The following is a 13,013-nucleotide window of genomic DNA, read 5'->3' as shown; positions in this document are numbered from 1 at the left end:
CAGGGGTTGGTTTGACAGGTCTGATGATGACCAGCATCATAAAGGCTGAAATTAACAAATGCTATATTACTGTAGGCCTACAACTGGGACATGTTGGGTTTATGTATTTATCTTTTTATGTATTGGAAGTATTTTATCCATTAAAATGTCCTTCTGCTGAATCCAAAACAAATAGACATTATCAAGGGCTACGGACAATTAGCATCTCAATGGTAAGTAATGGAGCTTCCTAGCTAAGATGACGTTTCCCTCCCAAAGTGTAACTGCAATGATATTACCGTATTACGGTACTGACACTTCAATGTTTTTATATGACAATGAAGGCCATAAAATGGCCTACAAAAAACAAAACGAACTCGTTCTTTTGGGGGCGGCATAATCTGATATAATTACCGTTAAAGGACGCTCTCGCTCAATGAAATGTATTGACAGCTCCCGGTGTATAGGACCCTTCTGCGGTGGGCGTAGACTACGCAAACCACGTGACCACTCGTCGGCAAAGATCAAAGGATGCTCCAACTCTTTTCTCTACAGCTCTGCTGCTAACCAACAGCGCAGCTATTTTACTTTGAGTCACGTGTCTTTTTCGTCCAATAAGAGCAAGGCTAGTCCGCGTTCCGGGCTGGCTGTCATTGCCTTTCATGTTAATCGTTGGGCCATTAACACCCTGCTGTGAGACCTCTCCACGGCTCTGATTCGCTTCCGGGCGAGTTACGTGTCCCCAAAACTGTTAATTTCGCATTCTGTAAGCGCTCAAAATCAGACGAAAGTTAGGCAAGTCCGTGGGCGATTTGGGACGAGTTCATTGTCACAAATCCCCCTTTTCGTGCTGTGCTTATTGTGCAGTTTGTTAGTGAAATAGGAAGTTGGTTATTTGTTGAGGGACCGGTGTTGTCCACGATTTGGCACTGCCTGGAGGGTCCTTCCCCGGCGAGCAAGTTCGCTGGGCTTGCCGACGTGAGGATGTTGCTCCACAGCTTTCTCTCTGTTGGGTTTGGCGTCCAGTAGGCTAATTGCGCAAACTGGATTCGCAGCGATGCCCGTAACTGCCATAATCTGGCGACTCTCCAGGCCAGCTTTGGACAGGTGAGGAACTGCTGTAGGCTACTCCGCAGGGAGTGCTTTGTGTCCCACTAAACATTGGACGTCGTATAGACGTTGAAATTAGGTCTAAACTGCGTCAGTCGGTCCATGACCAGTTTTGGACCTTAGAATGACGTACAAACTAGGTCTTTTATTTGGACGTCTAATAATGACCCTATTTGTACGTCATTATGAAGTTCAAAGTTCGGACGTCAGTCTAGGTCACTTTTTTGGACGTCAAAAACAGGTGAGGGAAATCGACATGATTGTTGTTGCTGTTGCTTTTTTTTTTCTTTGATTTTAAATAGGCCATAGTAGTTTTCCTAGGCTATTTTTTCTGTTCACATCGGGTGGGGAAAGAAACTAGAGATACTCTCCAACGTGCAATGCACCGTGGGACACACTGCCTAAACAGATGTGTCAAAATACACATTGGGATGTGTAGACAGCATTGACAGATTATGTGTCATTTTTGTGTAAGATTTCACAGAATGTGCGAAACCTGAAGTTAAGAGGTTCATTTCTGGGTCGTGCTACAAGTGAGAAACTAACGGCCGTTTGGCTGTCCAATCGCGTGACTGTGGACATTTGAAAGCAGACTTCCGCCCGCCTTTTCTACCGTTGGAAATGCAAGATGCGGCGACTTGACTTCAAACACCGAGAGAGGCTGGCGTAAGTAATTCGCTTTATTGGTATAATTTCGTAACAATTACGTGTGTTACCGTTAATGTATGGTTAAAATCAAACCCTGCTTCACAAGGTTTGCTGTACGAACATTGGAACAGCCTCAGTGATTCTGTGAACATTAAGCTAGCCTACAATCAGATTTAGCTAGTTATTGATACTCAGTTAGCTATTGATCTTTAACGCTTGCACTATAACTTATATTTATTTTCTTTTAATTCACATGTGGACTAACTTAATGGTTAAAACGTGTTGTGTTGGGAAAATTAAAGGTTTGAAATGTGATATTGGATGGTTTGCTAACATTGGTTGCTAATAGGGTAACTGATAATTAGCTGGTGTGGAATAAATCAGGCGGCACTTTACTGATGTGAAGTTTGAAAGCTATTTTCTGAACATAAAAGAAAGAAAGTCTGACAGGATTTATGCAAGGATACTGAAACACCACGGATGGATTGACGTAGAGCTAGTACTGGTAGTGGGGCAAAAGTGGATGCTGCTAGTAACAGGTATCGGAGGGGGCAAGACAAGGGCCAGCTAGCATAGAGGCGATTTTAAACTTCAGCGCTTCAAAGGTAAGCAGTTCTGCGTCAAATCATGTAAATCAGACCACCCGCCACCCTCGTACATGATAAAGAATAGCACCAGTAAAAGCAAGCAGTATCCCACTGTTTTGTGTTGGCTCGATGAAAGGTGATACAAACGAATTTCCGAATCACATTATGTCGGCTTGGTTGTAGTTGTTGTGGCCAGTCAATAGACAAGCTTTGAACCGTAGTTCCATGTAAGTGTCGTGGTTTTCACCGTTTCAGTATGTAGTTGAATATGGTAGATCTGGGCAACTGGTCAACGCTGTCGTGTTTTGTCTCGGTAGACCTCGTATGACGGTGTGTTGGGAAAATACCGGCAGTGGTTTCAGATGGAGGGTGCGACGTGCCAGATGTACGCTGTTCGAGGGATAAAACTGCCACGCACGAGATTTTGTAGGCAATGGTAATTGGTGACGATACCATGACATTTGAAAAGAAGATTCAAAGTTTGAGTTTTAGGTGGCAGAGTAGAACAGCTGCGTGTGAAGTGTGGCGACTACCAAGGTATCAACACCAGTTATGGCTACGGGATTTTAAAAGTACCTTCAATGCACTGGGAACTAACGTGCTCTCCCCCTCTCTCTCTCTTCTCTCTTAATCAGGGCCCAGGTCTTGTGGCCACATCTGTCCAAGCTCCTACTCTGATTGAACAGTTGGATGATCAGACTGATGGTAAGTGTGTGTGTGTGTGTGTGTGTGTGTGTGTGTGTCTGTGTGGTGTGTGTGTGTGTGTGTGTGTGTGTGTGTGTGTGTGTGTTTCCATGTGTATCATATTGTCTATGTGATCATGTGTCTAATTGCCATCCACTTACAGGCCCTCTACCTCCTTTCATTTGTTTTTTTAGATAATTTTTTTCCAGATTTTTTTTATTGTTGTATTGTATGCAATTGTGATAAATATGTTACTGTGATATTGTTATAACACAGAGACTTTGGTAAATGTGAAATTTAAGTGCTGCTGTACAATTTTCTGCTCTCATTTTCAGATGAAAAGTGCTACACAGTTCTCACACATCTTCTGACTCCGAAGCCGCTGCAGTGTAAAATCTGAGATGTCTTTTCTGGTTGATTTTGTGCAGGTATTTTTCAAAGGATAGTTACTTTTAAAACGTCTTTTAATCTTTAAAAACACTTTCATGCAGAGCCTCTGTTAGGACCTCATTGCGATACATAGTTATGACCTTGTCACCAAAATGTCAATGACCAAATTTTAACCTGCTATCTAAGGCTGTCATAGCCATATTCTTATAACAATGCAGTTAAGTTCAAGAGAACTATAGTTTGGTGATATGGATCCCAAACGGAAGGGAACAGCAGCGGTCTGTAGTTGTAGAGAACTAATTAGCGCCAAGTGTTGTTAACCTGTTGTTTCTTGTTTACCTGTCACAGTAGCCCATAGCACTTTTGTCATAGAGAGCAACTTGGTCAGTAAATATGTGCCTGCTGTATAAAGTAGCAGTATTTGGATGAGTTACAGCTAACACGGACGGCAAACTTGAGACTGTATATTGTGTGTTTGACAGATTTCTGACAGCGACAGCGATGGTGAGGGAAGCAGTGTACCGAACTCTCAGATGACTCGGACCAGGTGACCAAACCCATGCAAAGCACAATGTGAGTGTACACACACACACACACACACACACACACACACACACACACAGACCATGAGTCAACATAGTAGCCCCTACAATATTTTTCCAATTTATTGCTGTATGCTTACCATATCCATCATGTTGATGTGTGTTAATGCATCCTTGTGTGTGTATGTGTTGGTGTTAGGACTGTGCTGAGGCGTTCCGCCCCCCTCCCTCTCCACACCACTCAAGGCACGGCGGCGGCCCAACCGCAAACTAACGTGAGTACACAACACACACACTTGTGTGCATGCCACGCACTGACACTTTCTCTACAGTGACTTGTCAACTTTCCTTACATTGTGTGTGTATGTGCGTGCGTGTGACAGGGAGATTAACATGAGGCTGGACGCTTGGCTCGCTGCTGCGTCCATCACCAGAGGGGCCGGGATTGCTGCGGCAGCTGGCCAATTAAAGGAGGAGGATGAAGGAGAGGAGTCTGACGATGCAGACATCGCCATCGTATGCAGTCCACGCCCTCGCAGGAAAACCAGCCAATGAAAATGCTGGCAGCAGCATCAGCAGAACACACCGGCACGACTGGTAAACTTAAAGATACGCCACAGACCAGATATACACCAAATACAACTAGCACAGGTACACACACACACACACACACACACACACACACACACACACACACACACACACACACACACAGCAGTACATGTGTTTTGTATAGCGCTTTGCCTAGTCAAAGACTTTTTACAGGAAGTATTATAATTCTGTTTTATAGTTGGGGGAAGCCATGGAAAGTAGATAACCCTATACAGCTGATGTGTGTGTCAGTAATATTTATGTGTATGTGTGTTGCAGACAGAGCTTCTGAAGCATGCAGTGGAAGACCTGTCAGTCAAGCTAAAGGTCCCGCCCTCCAACCTGCTGCTGCTGCACGGAGAGGCAGAACTTAACACCTCACACACTATTGGCCAGCTAGGACTCTGCATCGCTGACATCTTTGGTAGGAATGTGTGTGTGTGTGTGTGTGTGTTTGCGTGTGGGTCTGTGTTGGTGCAAGTCAGTCTTGGCTCCTTCCTGATATTATACTGTATAAGTTCATACGTATACCGCATTGCAAAATTAATTTCATATACAGTATATCACGAAAGTGAATACAACTCTCACAGTTTTTTGCAGATTTTTGAGTATACATTTTCATAGGAAAGCATTACAGAAATTTCACTTTGACACAATGATTAGTGACCTTTTAACAACTTATTTAACCGCTTAAATTTCTTGTTCACTCAGAAAAAAGCAAAATACACCCATTAGTGTTTGAACATGTACTCACAAAAGTGAGTGCACCCCAGATTAAAATCCGGTAGAGAAGGGGCTGTGTTGGCTCGAATTGTCTTGAAATGAAAAGGGATGAAAAGGGAGGTCATCAGTGTGCGTTTCAACCTTTCTTTGCATTAAACTTTTACATTTTGAGTCTGCATCTGGCTTAAATAGATCGGTGTGAGATTTGAATGCAATCCTATGGAGAATATCATGATCTGCTTCAGTAGTCACAGTGCATGTTGACATGCATGTTTGTTTTAGGTGTATTTCAGATTGCCAATGTTGACAGCATTCATGCATCCCCAAACCATGTCAGTCCCACTACCATGCGTGGCTACTGAGAGGATACACTTTTTTTTGTAAAACTCACTTGTTTACCACCACACATGCTTGACACCATCTAAAGCAAATTTGTTTATCTTGGTCTCAAGAGAGATGAACAGACCAAGGATATGGATCACTGGAACCATGTCGTGTGATCTGAAGAGACAAAAGCCAAGCATGGTAGTGGGACTGACATGGTTTGGGGATGCATGGATGCTGTCAACATTGGTAATCTGAAATACACCTAAAAGAAACATGCATATCAACATGCACTGTGACTACTGACGCGGATCATGATATTCTCCATAGGATTGCATTCAAATCTCACACCAATCTATTTAAGCCAGATGCAGACTCAAAATGTAAAAGTTCAATGCAAAGAAAGGTTGAAACGCACACTGATTACCTCCCCTTTCATCCCTTTTCATTTTGTTTCATTTCGAGCCAACACAGCCCCTTTTCTACCGGATTTTAATCTGGGGTGTACTCACTTTTGTGAGTACATGTTCAAACATTAATGGCTGTATTTAGTTTTTTCTGAGTGAACAAGAAATTTAAGCGGTTAAATATGTTGTTAAAAGGTCACTAATCATTGTGTCAAAGTGAAATTTCTCTAATGATTTCCTATGAAAATATATACTCACAAATCTGCAAAAACTGTGAGGGGTGTACTCACTTGCGTGATATACTGTAAGTTGAAAAAGTATGTTCTCAAAATATTTGAATGGCAAGAATTCACACATAGGTGATAGGACCTCTGGACAGCCATTTTCAATAATAAAATGCAAAAAAAGGTAGATACACCGTTTTGCAATAAACTCTTCATACGTATATATAAATAATGAAATGAAAAATGAATGAAATTAAATTCACTCAGTTTAATGAAGAGCTAAGAAGATGTCATGATATCAATGTATGTGTAGTTGATTCGGCTATACTTAGTTTGACTGGTATGCTTCATACCTTTCAATCAGTTAAGTAAAACTTGCTATTAAGTATTATTGATGATGTCTCTCTCTCGCTCTCTCTCTCTCTCTCTCTCTCCCTGCCTCCCTTCTTCTTCTTCCTCCTCTTCTACTTCTTCTCAGTCTGGAACCAACTTCACATCCCTCTTCACTGCACTACTGACACTGAGATGGAATCCACAACCCAACCACTAGTGGTCTGCATTGGGAACCTGAAGAGTCTGTCATCACCGCCAGGAATGACCGCGTGATCATTCCCGTTGCAGACGGCCTGACTTGCACAATTGACAAGCTGTTCAAGCTTTACTGGGTCTGCAACTTGTTATATCCAGCACAGCTCAGCTCTGTTTTCACCTTCTTTGAATATGTTTATGACGTTCCCATCTCAACCAACAAACGAACAAAGGCACTACAACTTCTCTCAAAGCTTCCCAGCAGCCCAGTGATCACTCAACATGTGTTTATGCCCAAAATGTAAATAGTTACTACAGACATCAAGAAAGTAGTTTGGCATCTTTGTCATGTACACGCTTTGTCAGATGCACAGGATATGATGATAATTTGCAGCCAAGATGGCTGTTCAAGTGTACAAGGACTTACTATGTAGACACCACCTACGTAGACACCACCAGTCCACAACAACAGAAATGGGAGTATCTTTCAATGACTCTTTTGAATCCACTGACATTCAGACAGCCTATGCAGCTTCAAGTAACACCTGAAGAAAGAGCATTTTGTGTCCCTTCTCAAGGACCGATTCTCCATAATTTACCACTTAATGACAATTTATCTGTGTTCATGCTTGTTAGGATTATTACAGGGAATTATTTTGATTATCATTTTGGCAACACTTTATTTTATCATTACATCTATCAGCTCTAATACATACAGTGTTAATGCCTGTATGCATACAGTGTTAATGCCTGTATGCTGTATAAGTAACTTGTAAGGCATGCACTAAGCAAAATCAAACATACGTTAGGCATGTATTCGCAAATGCCTTGTTCATGCACAATTTGGGATTTATTACCTAATATAACCTCAGTAAGGACCTAACAAATGTTTGATTTCGCTTAGTACATGCCTTACAAGTTACTTATACAGGCATTATCCCATTGATACTGGATGTTGCGTTGTGCAACATTGGCCCTGGCGCCTGTACATACCTGCCGACCATTACGCATTTTGTGTAGCAGATACGGATTTTGACATCAAACTACGGCGCTGTCACTTCAAAATACGGGAAAAACCAATAGCAAAGTGTGGCCCTTATGGGCCCTTATAAATTGCTCTGTAGACTTGCAACCAGACAGAGCCGTAGACTTGGCTCTGCTTGCAATTGTCTCGCGCTGGCCTTTCCATTGGCCAGCAACGTGTGGGGGGGAATATTGACCAATCAGAGCGCTAGTTTGGATTTCTTCATTTGTTGTGCTGCACTCCTCTCGAGTCGAGGCATCAGCTGCCGATAGAAAGTTTGCTTCGAAATCACACAAGCAGAGAGACTGGTTAATGTACTCCTATAATCTCTGAAACAAGTGTCCTCCTGTCATCATGTATTATCCATCTTGGTACTGTCGCTGTAGTTTTACAAGTGAGCACCGTCAAAATCACCGTTTCAAAGGTAAATGGACTTTGAGAAAGGTAGCCTGTATGGGAGCGTCCAGTTGCTAAATCCGTAAACTTATGAAAATAAATAAAGGCCGAGGTCTGTCGTAATGATTCACCCAATGTTTCGCCGTATTTGACGGAAATATGTTGTTGCTTGTTTTGATATTGGACCGAAACGAGATTACTTCCGAATGAGAAAATGTGTCGATGACCGCGCTATAAATTAGCAGATTAGCAGCAAACTAAATTCGGTTTCCCTTTGCGCCGGATCATTTTAACTCGGGGAAATAAAGCGATAGTTCTAACGGTTGTGCTCGGAGTAGGTCTACATCCGTAACCTACCATGACAGCGTATAGGAATACTTGTCGCCTTCACGGGCTCGGGACCTCTCGAGACAGCTGACGACACTGCTCACGTGACAGCCAAGTTCTGGACTGTGGCACATGAACGCCACTGATCCCGGAACAATCGGAAATCATGCGTGTTTTGTTTTGGTTCTCTTTTCTTTTTTTTCACCTCCACTTGAGCCTCCACACCCACGACATATCATTTTAGCTGAAGTAAGCCAAATTTAACAGTCAGAGACCAGCATTGCTGTCATATATGCATCTGCAATTGAATGACATCAACTGGTGTTGTTGATAGTGATTACAAGACGATATTTTAGCTTTTATGATACTGTTTACATGTCAGTTGCATGCATGGGCGCCATGTTGATGATGCGTGTGTCGTCACACAAAACACAAGCTCGGGAACTCGTTGTTCTATACTTCCGCCAGAGATCAACCTCGATAATTATCGATCTGACATTGCGTCACCAAATGTTCACTCCCACTTTCCCGAGGTTTTAGGTCGGCTTTCTGGGGATTCTCGACTTTTTGAACGAGGTAACTGTTCCCCCCTGAGTCATGGCCCATTCTGTGAACAGGTGTAACAGGTTGTGCGTCATACCAAATATGCATCACTCCACGACTACTATCCGTAATCTCGTATGGCAATCTATTAATAAAATCAATTCTCCTATCATATGTGCCGAACAGTGAACAATAGCCAACTCATGACGGCAGATGAGGATAGATAGGCCTACTATTATGCAGAGAAGTGAAAAAAAAGCGATGCCCCTCAAAAGTTACCGTGGAAGTTCCAAGAGCATTGGCCATTAGCCCTCGTCCCTCAGTAGAGCCACTACATGACGCATTTTGTACTGAATGAATGCTGAAAGTGTGATTTTGATGTTAGCCCCCAAGGTAATAATATTAACCTGATATCTTAGATAACACTTGTCTTTATCTTTTTTTCTTCGGCTGATGCTTCTTCACAGTAGGTGACAACATCATTAATATTGGGGGAGATGATGTAAGAATCATTACAATTCAACTTTTTGTTCATAAAAATCACTGAAATGCCTCAGTATTTTATAATCAAATTATACATTTTCCTACATGTACCTTCTACAGCCAAAAAAATAATCAGCAAATGCTTAAATTTCATACTCAATTCCAGCTCCTTAACCCCCCCAAGTGACCAAATGCTCTGTTTGGCTGGTACATAGGATAACTTAATAGCCACTTAGGCCTACTAGACTGGTGGTATGTTTGACTAGTAAGATTAACAGCCATATTGGCTGGTGATCAATAAAGTTAATTTAGAGGCCTGAATTCCAGCACACTATATCATAGCATTTTATTGGTGTTATGGTGTGAAACAAAACAAAAAACATCTTTCATGAAAGTTTAATAAATTATGGTAGCACTGTGAAGAGCAAGATAAACTATTTGCCAGATACACGGGATGTTAGGCTAAAATGCATTCAAATGCAGGAAATTGCATCTAAGAAAAGCATTTTTTTCTGGGGGAGGACCCCCCTGTCTGAATGAAGTGTCTCATATCTTCCCTGTTGACATTTGGCAGCCCTAGGTGTAGGGCAGACAATGCAAAACAAAGTAGCCTCTCAGATGGGCCCGCCGGCGACCCCGTTGCTTTGCCATGCCAAGTTGTTGCGCCGTGAATTGCCGCGCCGCGATAAGTTGCTACTCAAAAAATTTTTCAAAGGTTGGCAGGTATGCCTGTATGTATTTGTATGGCATCAGCACCCGTTTCTGCAAGTGCTTTAGGCATGAATGGGTTAACATTGTATGTATTAGTGCTAAGCGATGTAATGTTAAAATAAAGTGTTACCATCATATGTTTTAAAAATATATATGTTGTAAAACTGGACGATTGTGAAATGATGATGTGGCAGATGTAAGACCCATTGATGTAATGCCGTTTTCATTCAGATGAACTGTCTCTTAACCCAAGGTACAATGTCTTTTCTTCCAATATGTTGGAACCTATTTCATAAGAATGTTATTTTCAAGAATATTTAACACTACTTCGAATTTCAAGACTTTCGGGTTTTGTAATACACCGGTAATGTTGTTAAGACATGATAGTGTACGAGTCATAATCATCAATACTTCATGAAATTCGCAGTGGTGTTAATTATTCTTGAAAAAGATCACATTGGTTATCTCCCCCTCTTCTGAAAAGCCTAACAAAAAAGAATATGACAGTAAAGTTAATGTAATACAATTTTTTTTTTAAAATTGAATGTAAACAAAACACAACGTTGCAGAGGTATGTAGTCAAGACTTTTGAAGATTGAACCTTGTAAACAAAAGTGTTTGCTAAATAAAAGTAAACTCCCCCTGTCACTTTCCATGTGATAATTGTCTGTATATTTTGAAAACTAGAAGTTTCAAGGTTTTTAATGCTGTCACTTTTATGTTTGAATGACAACTCACAGAGTTAATTTGAAGTCAAAAAGACGTCCACAAAGATGACGTCAATAAAACCACCTACAAAATGACGTCAAAAACATGTCCTCAAAGACCCTATTTGGACTAGAGATGACTCTAATATGGACGTAGTACAGACGTCAAAAATGGACGTCCATTAGACGTCCGAAAAAGACGTCGTCTGGAGTAACAGTCTGCACCTTCAGATGACCTAAATTATACGTCCAAAAATGACCTAAAAAAGACGTCCTTTAAACGTCATTTTGTTTACTGGGGTACAGCGGCATTCCCAGCTAAGGCAAAGACGAGAGAAGAGACGAGAAAAGAGAATTAGCATAATTTCAAACTTGCAGCATATAACGTATTGGATTATAGGCCTACTTTTTTCAATTGTTGTATTTACCTCTTGGCAGATTCTTTTCAGCATCTCATGTAGCCTAGTGGATTCCCATGGGCTCCCGGCTGTACCAGACTCCCTCGGTGTCCAGTGTGGCCTGTGGAGCGCGTCTCGGGTGAAGGTAGAAGGCTGGGGCGTCAGATGGACACTTGGCCACATACCTCCTGAAGCTGTTGACTGGACACAGGGGGTCTCCGGGGGTGCATAGGGCCTACATGAAGCCCCTCAGGCGATCTCTTTTGGTCTCGGGATTGAAGGTGAAGGTGACATAGGGGCCTACTCAACTCATAAAACAACTCCGTGTCCAGTAACACGGAGTTTTGGCAAAATCCGTGCTCCTGCGGATTTCATGTTCTTAACATCCATGTCCAGGAACACGGAATTTTAGCAAAATCCGTGCTCCTGCGGATTTCATGTCCTTATCATCCATGTCCAGGAGCATGGAATTTTGGATATCAGGCTGAGTAGGCCTATGCAGGTGCGGGTGACAGAAAATCAGCATCTGCCATAGGTGTGTGTTGAGACTAGAGTCATTGTTAAGTTGGAAAACAGCACAATGACCAACAGTGACAGGCAATGTATGAATAATGGTGATATCAATCCACTTTCTTTGACTAGGTAGTCGTGTAACAAGCTTACTTTCACTTATCAGAACTGTAGTGATTTTTTCTTAACATGTTTGCTTGGACACAACATCCTCCAGCTTGTCAGTGATGATGTGCCCAAGATATTCTGTACTGCTTGATAGTTGGCCTGACAGGTAAAACAAAAGGCACTTAATGATCCTCCTTGGTTCTACATATCAATACAACATTCTTTTTCAATTATATTGTAGGCCTACATCAAACTCAACCCCATACTCAGAGCCCACATTCAGAAGCTGCTGAAACCCAACAGTACTGCGGGACATGATAGCCAGATCGTCTGCATATATGAAATTTATAAGCACTGTTAAAGCACTGTTCCTTAGCAGACATCTTGTCTTACAGCTCCCCGGTTGTTTGGACAGGTTGGAGATACAACGTTGGAGATAGACGCCCCCCCCCCTTGTCTTACACCATTGCCTACACTGAAAGGTGCAGATAGGTGTTTCCCCATTATTACCCAGTATAATTTTGGTCTTGGAAACAGTGTGTAGCATTACAGACACTGGGATATGAAGAATAGTAGGCCTACAACAGTTGTTTAGAGTGGTGATGTTGGAAATTAAGCTGTTTCTTTCTTTTAGTGGTGGTATGTTATGTCACATACATACACTGGAGGCCAGAGTGTGGAGAAAGTGTCCAGAGTCAGAACATGAGTCTCTCTTGAGTTTGTTCCTCTGCTGTCCAGTGCATGAGGTTAAACACTTCCTGCTGAGTGGATTCTTCACTGCCTACCTCTGCTGCCCAAGCAGTGAAGTATAGTCTAGACGTAGACGGTGCCTGCATGGCATAGGCCTGCAGTGCCATACAATCTGTTAACCCGAATGTCTACGGCTGCAGTTCTGCACTAGATGAAGAAAATCAAACATGATTAACCTATCACTCCTGATATTTCCTCAATGGGGGGTATAACAGGTGGAAAAACATTAATGTCCATGTCCATGATGTTCAGCAGATAAACAGGTTGGTGCAGGTCTCATGTCAGCTGTGTTGAGCTTCCTCCTCCCTCTGTTGGAAGC

The 13,013-nt window shown here is 42.1% G+C and overlaps 1 long non-coding RNA gene across 3 annotated transcripts; it reads left to right on the top strand.

Moving 5' to 3' along the window:
• The first annotated feature begins 1,738 nt into the window (after window positions 1-1,738).
• On the top strand, window positions 1,739-11,228 carry LOC134444407 (uncharacterized). Of its 3 annotated transcripts, none has more exons than XR_010033965.1 (7): window positions 1,739-1,755; window positions 2,960-3,029; window positions 3,344-3,436; window positions 3,881-3,971; window positions 4,140-4,537; window positions 4,811-4,955; window positions 6,688-11,228. It is a non-coding gene; the product is annotated as an uncharacterized LOC134444407 (long non-coding RNA). The 3 variants fall into 3 exon arrangements; XR_010033964.1 differs by lacking the exon at window positions 1,739-1,755 and having other exon boundaries at window positions 1,788-3,029; window positions 4,140-4,215; window positions 4,324-4,537; XR_010033963.1 differs by lacking the exon at window positions 1,739-1,755 and having other exon boundaries at window positions 1,786-3,029.
• The last annotated feature ends 1,785 nt before the right edge of the window (window positions 11,229-13,013 follow it).

Source organism: Engraulis encrasicolus, unplaced genomic scaffold, assembly GCF_034702125.1.
Source record: "Engraulis encrasicolus isolate BLACKSEA-1 unplaced genomic scaffold, IST_EnEncr_1.0 scaffold_554_np1212, whole genome shotgun sequence".
In the NCBI taxonomy this organism is placed as follows: domain Eukaryota; kingdom Metazoa; phylum Chordata; class Actinopteri; order Clupeiformes; family Engraulidae; genus Engraulis; species Engraulis encrasicolus.
This window is presented reverse-complemented; position numbering and strand designations above follow the sequence as displayed.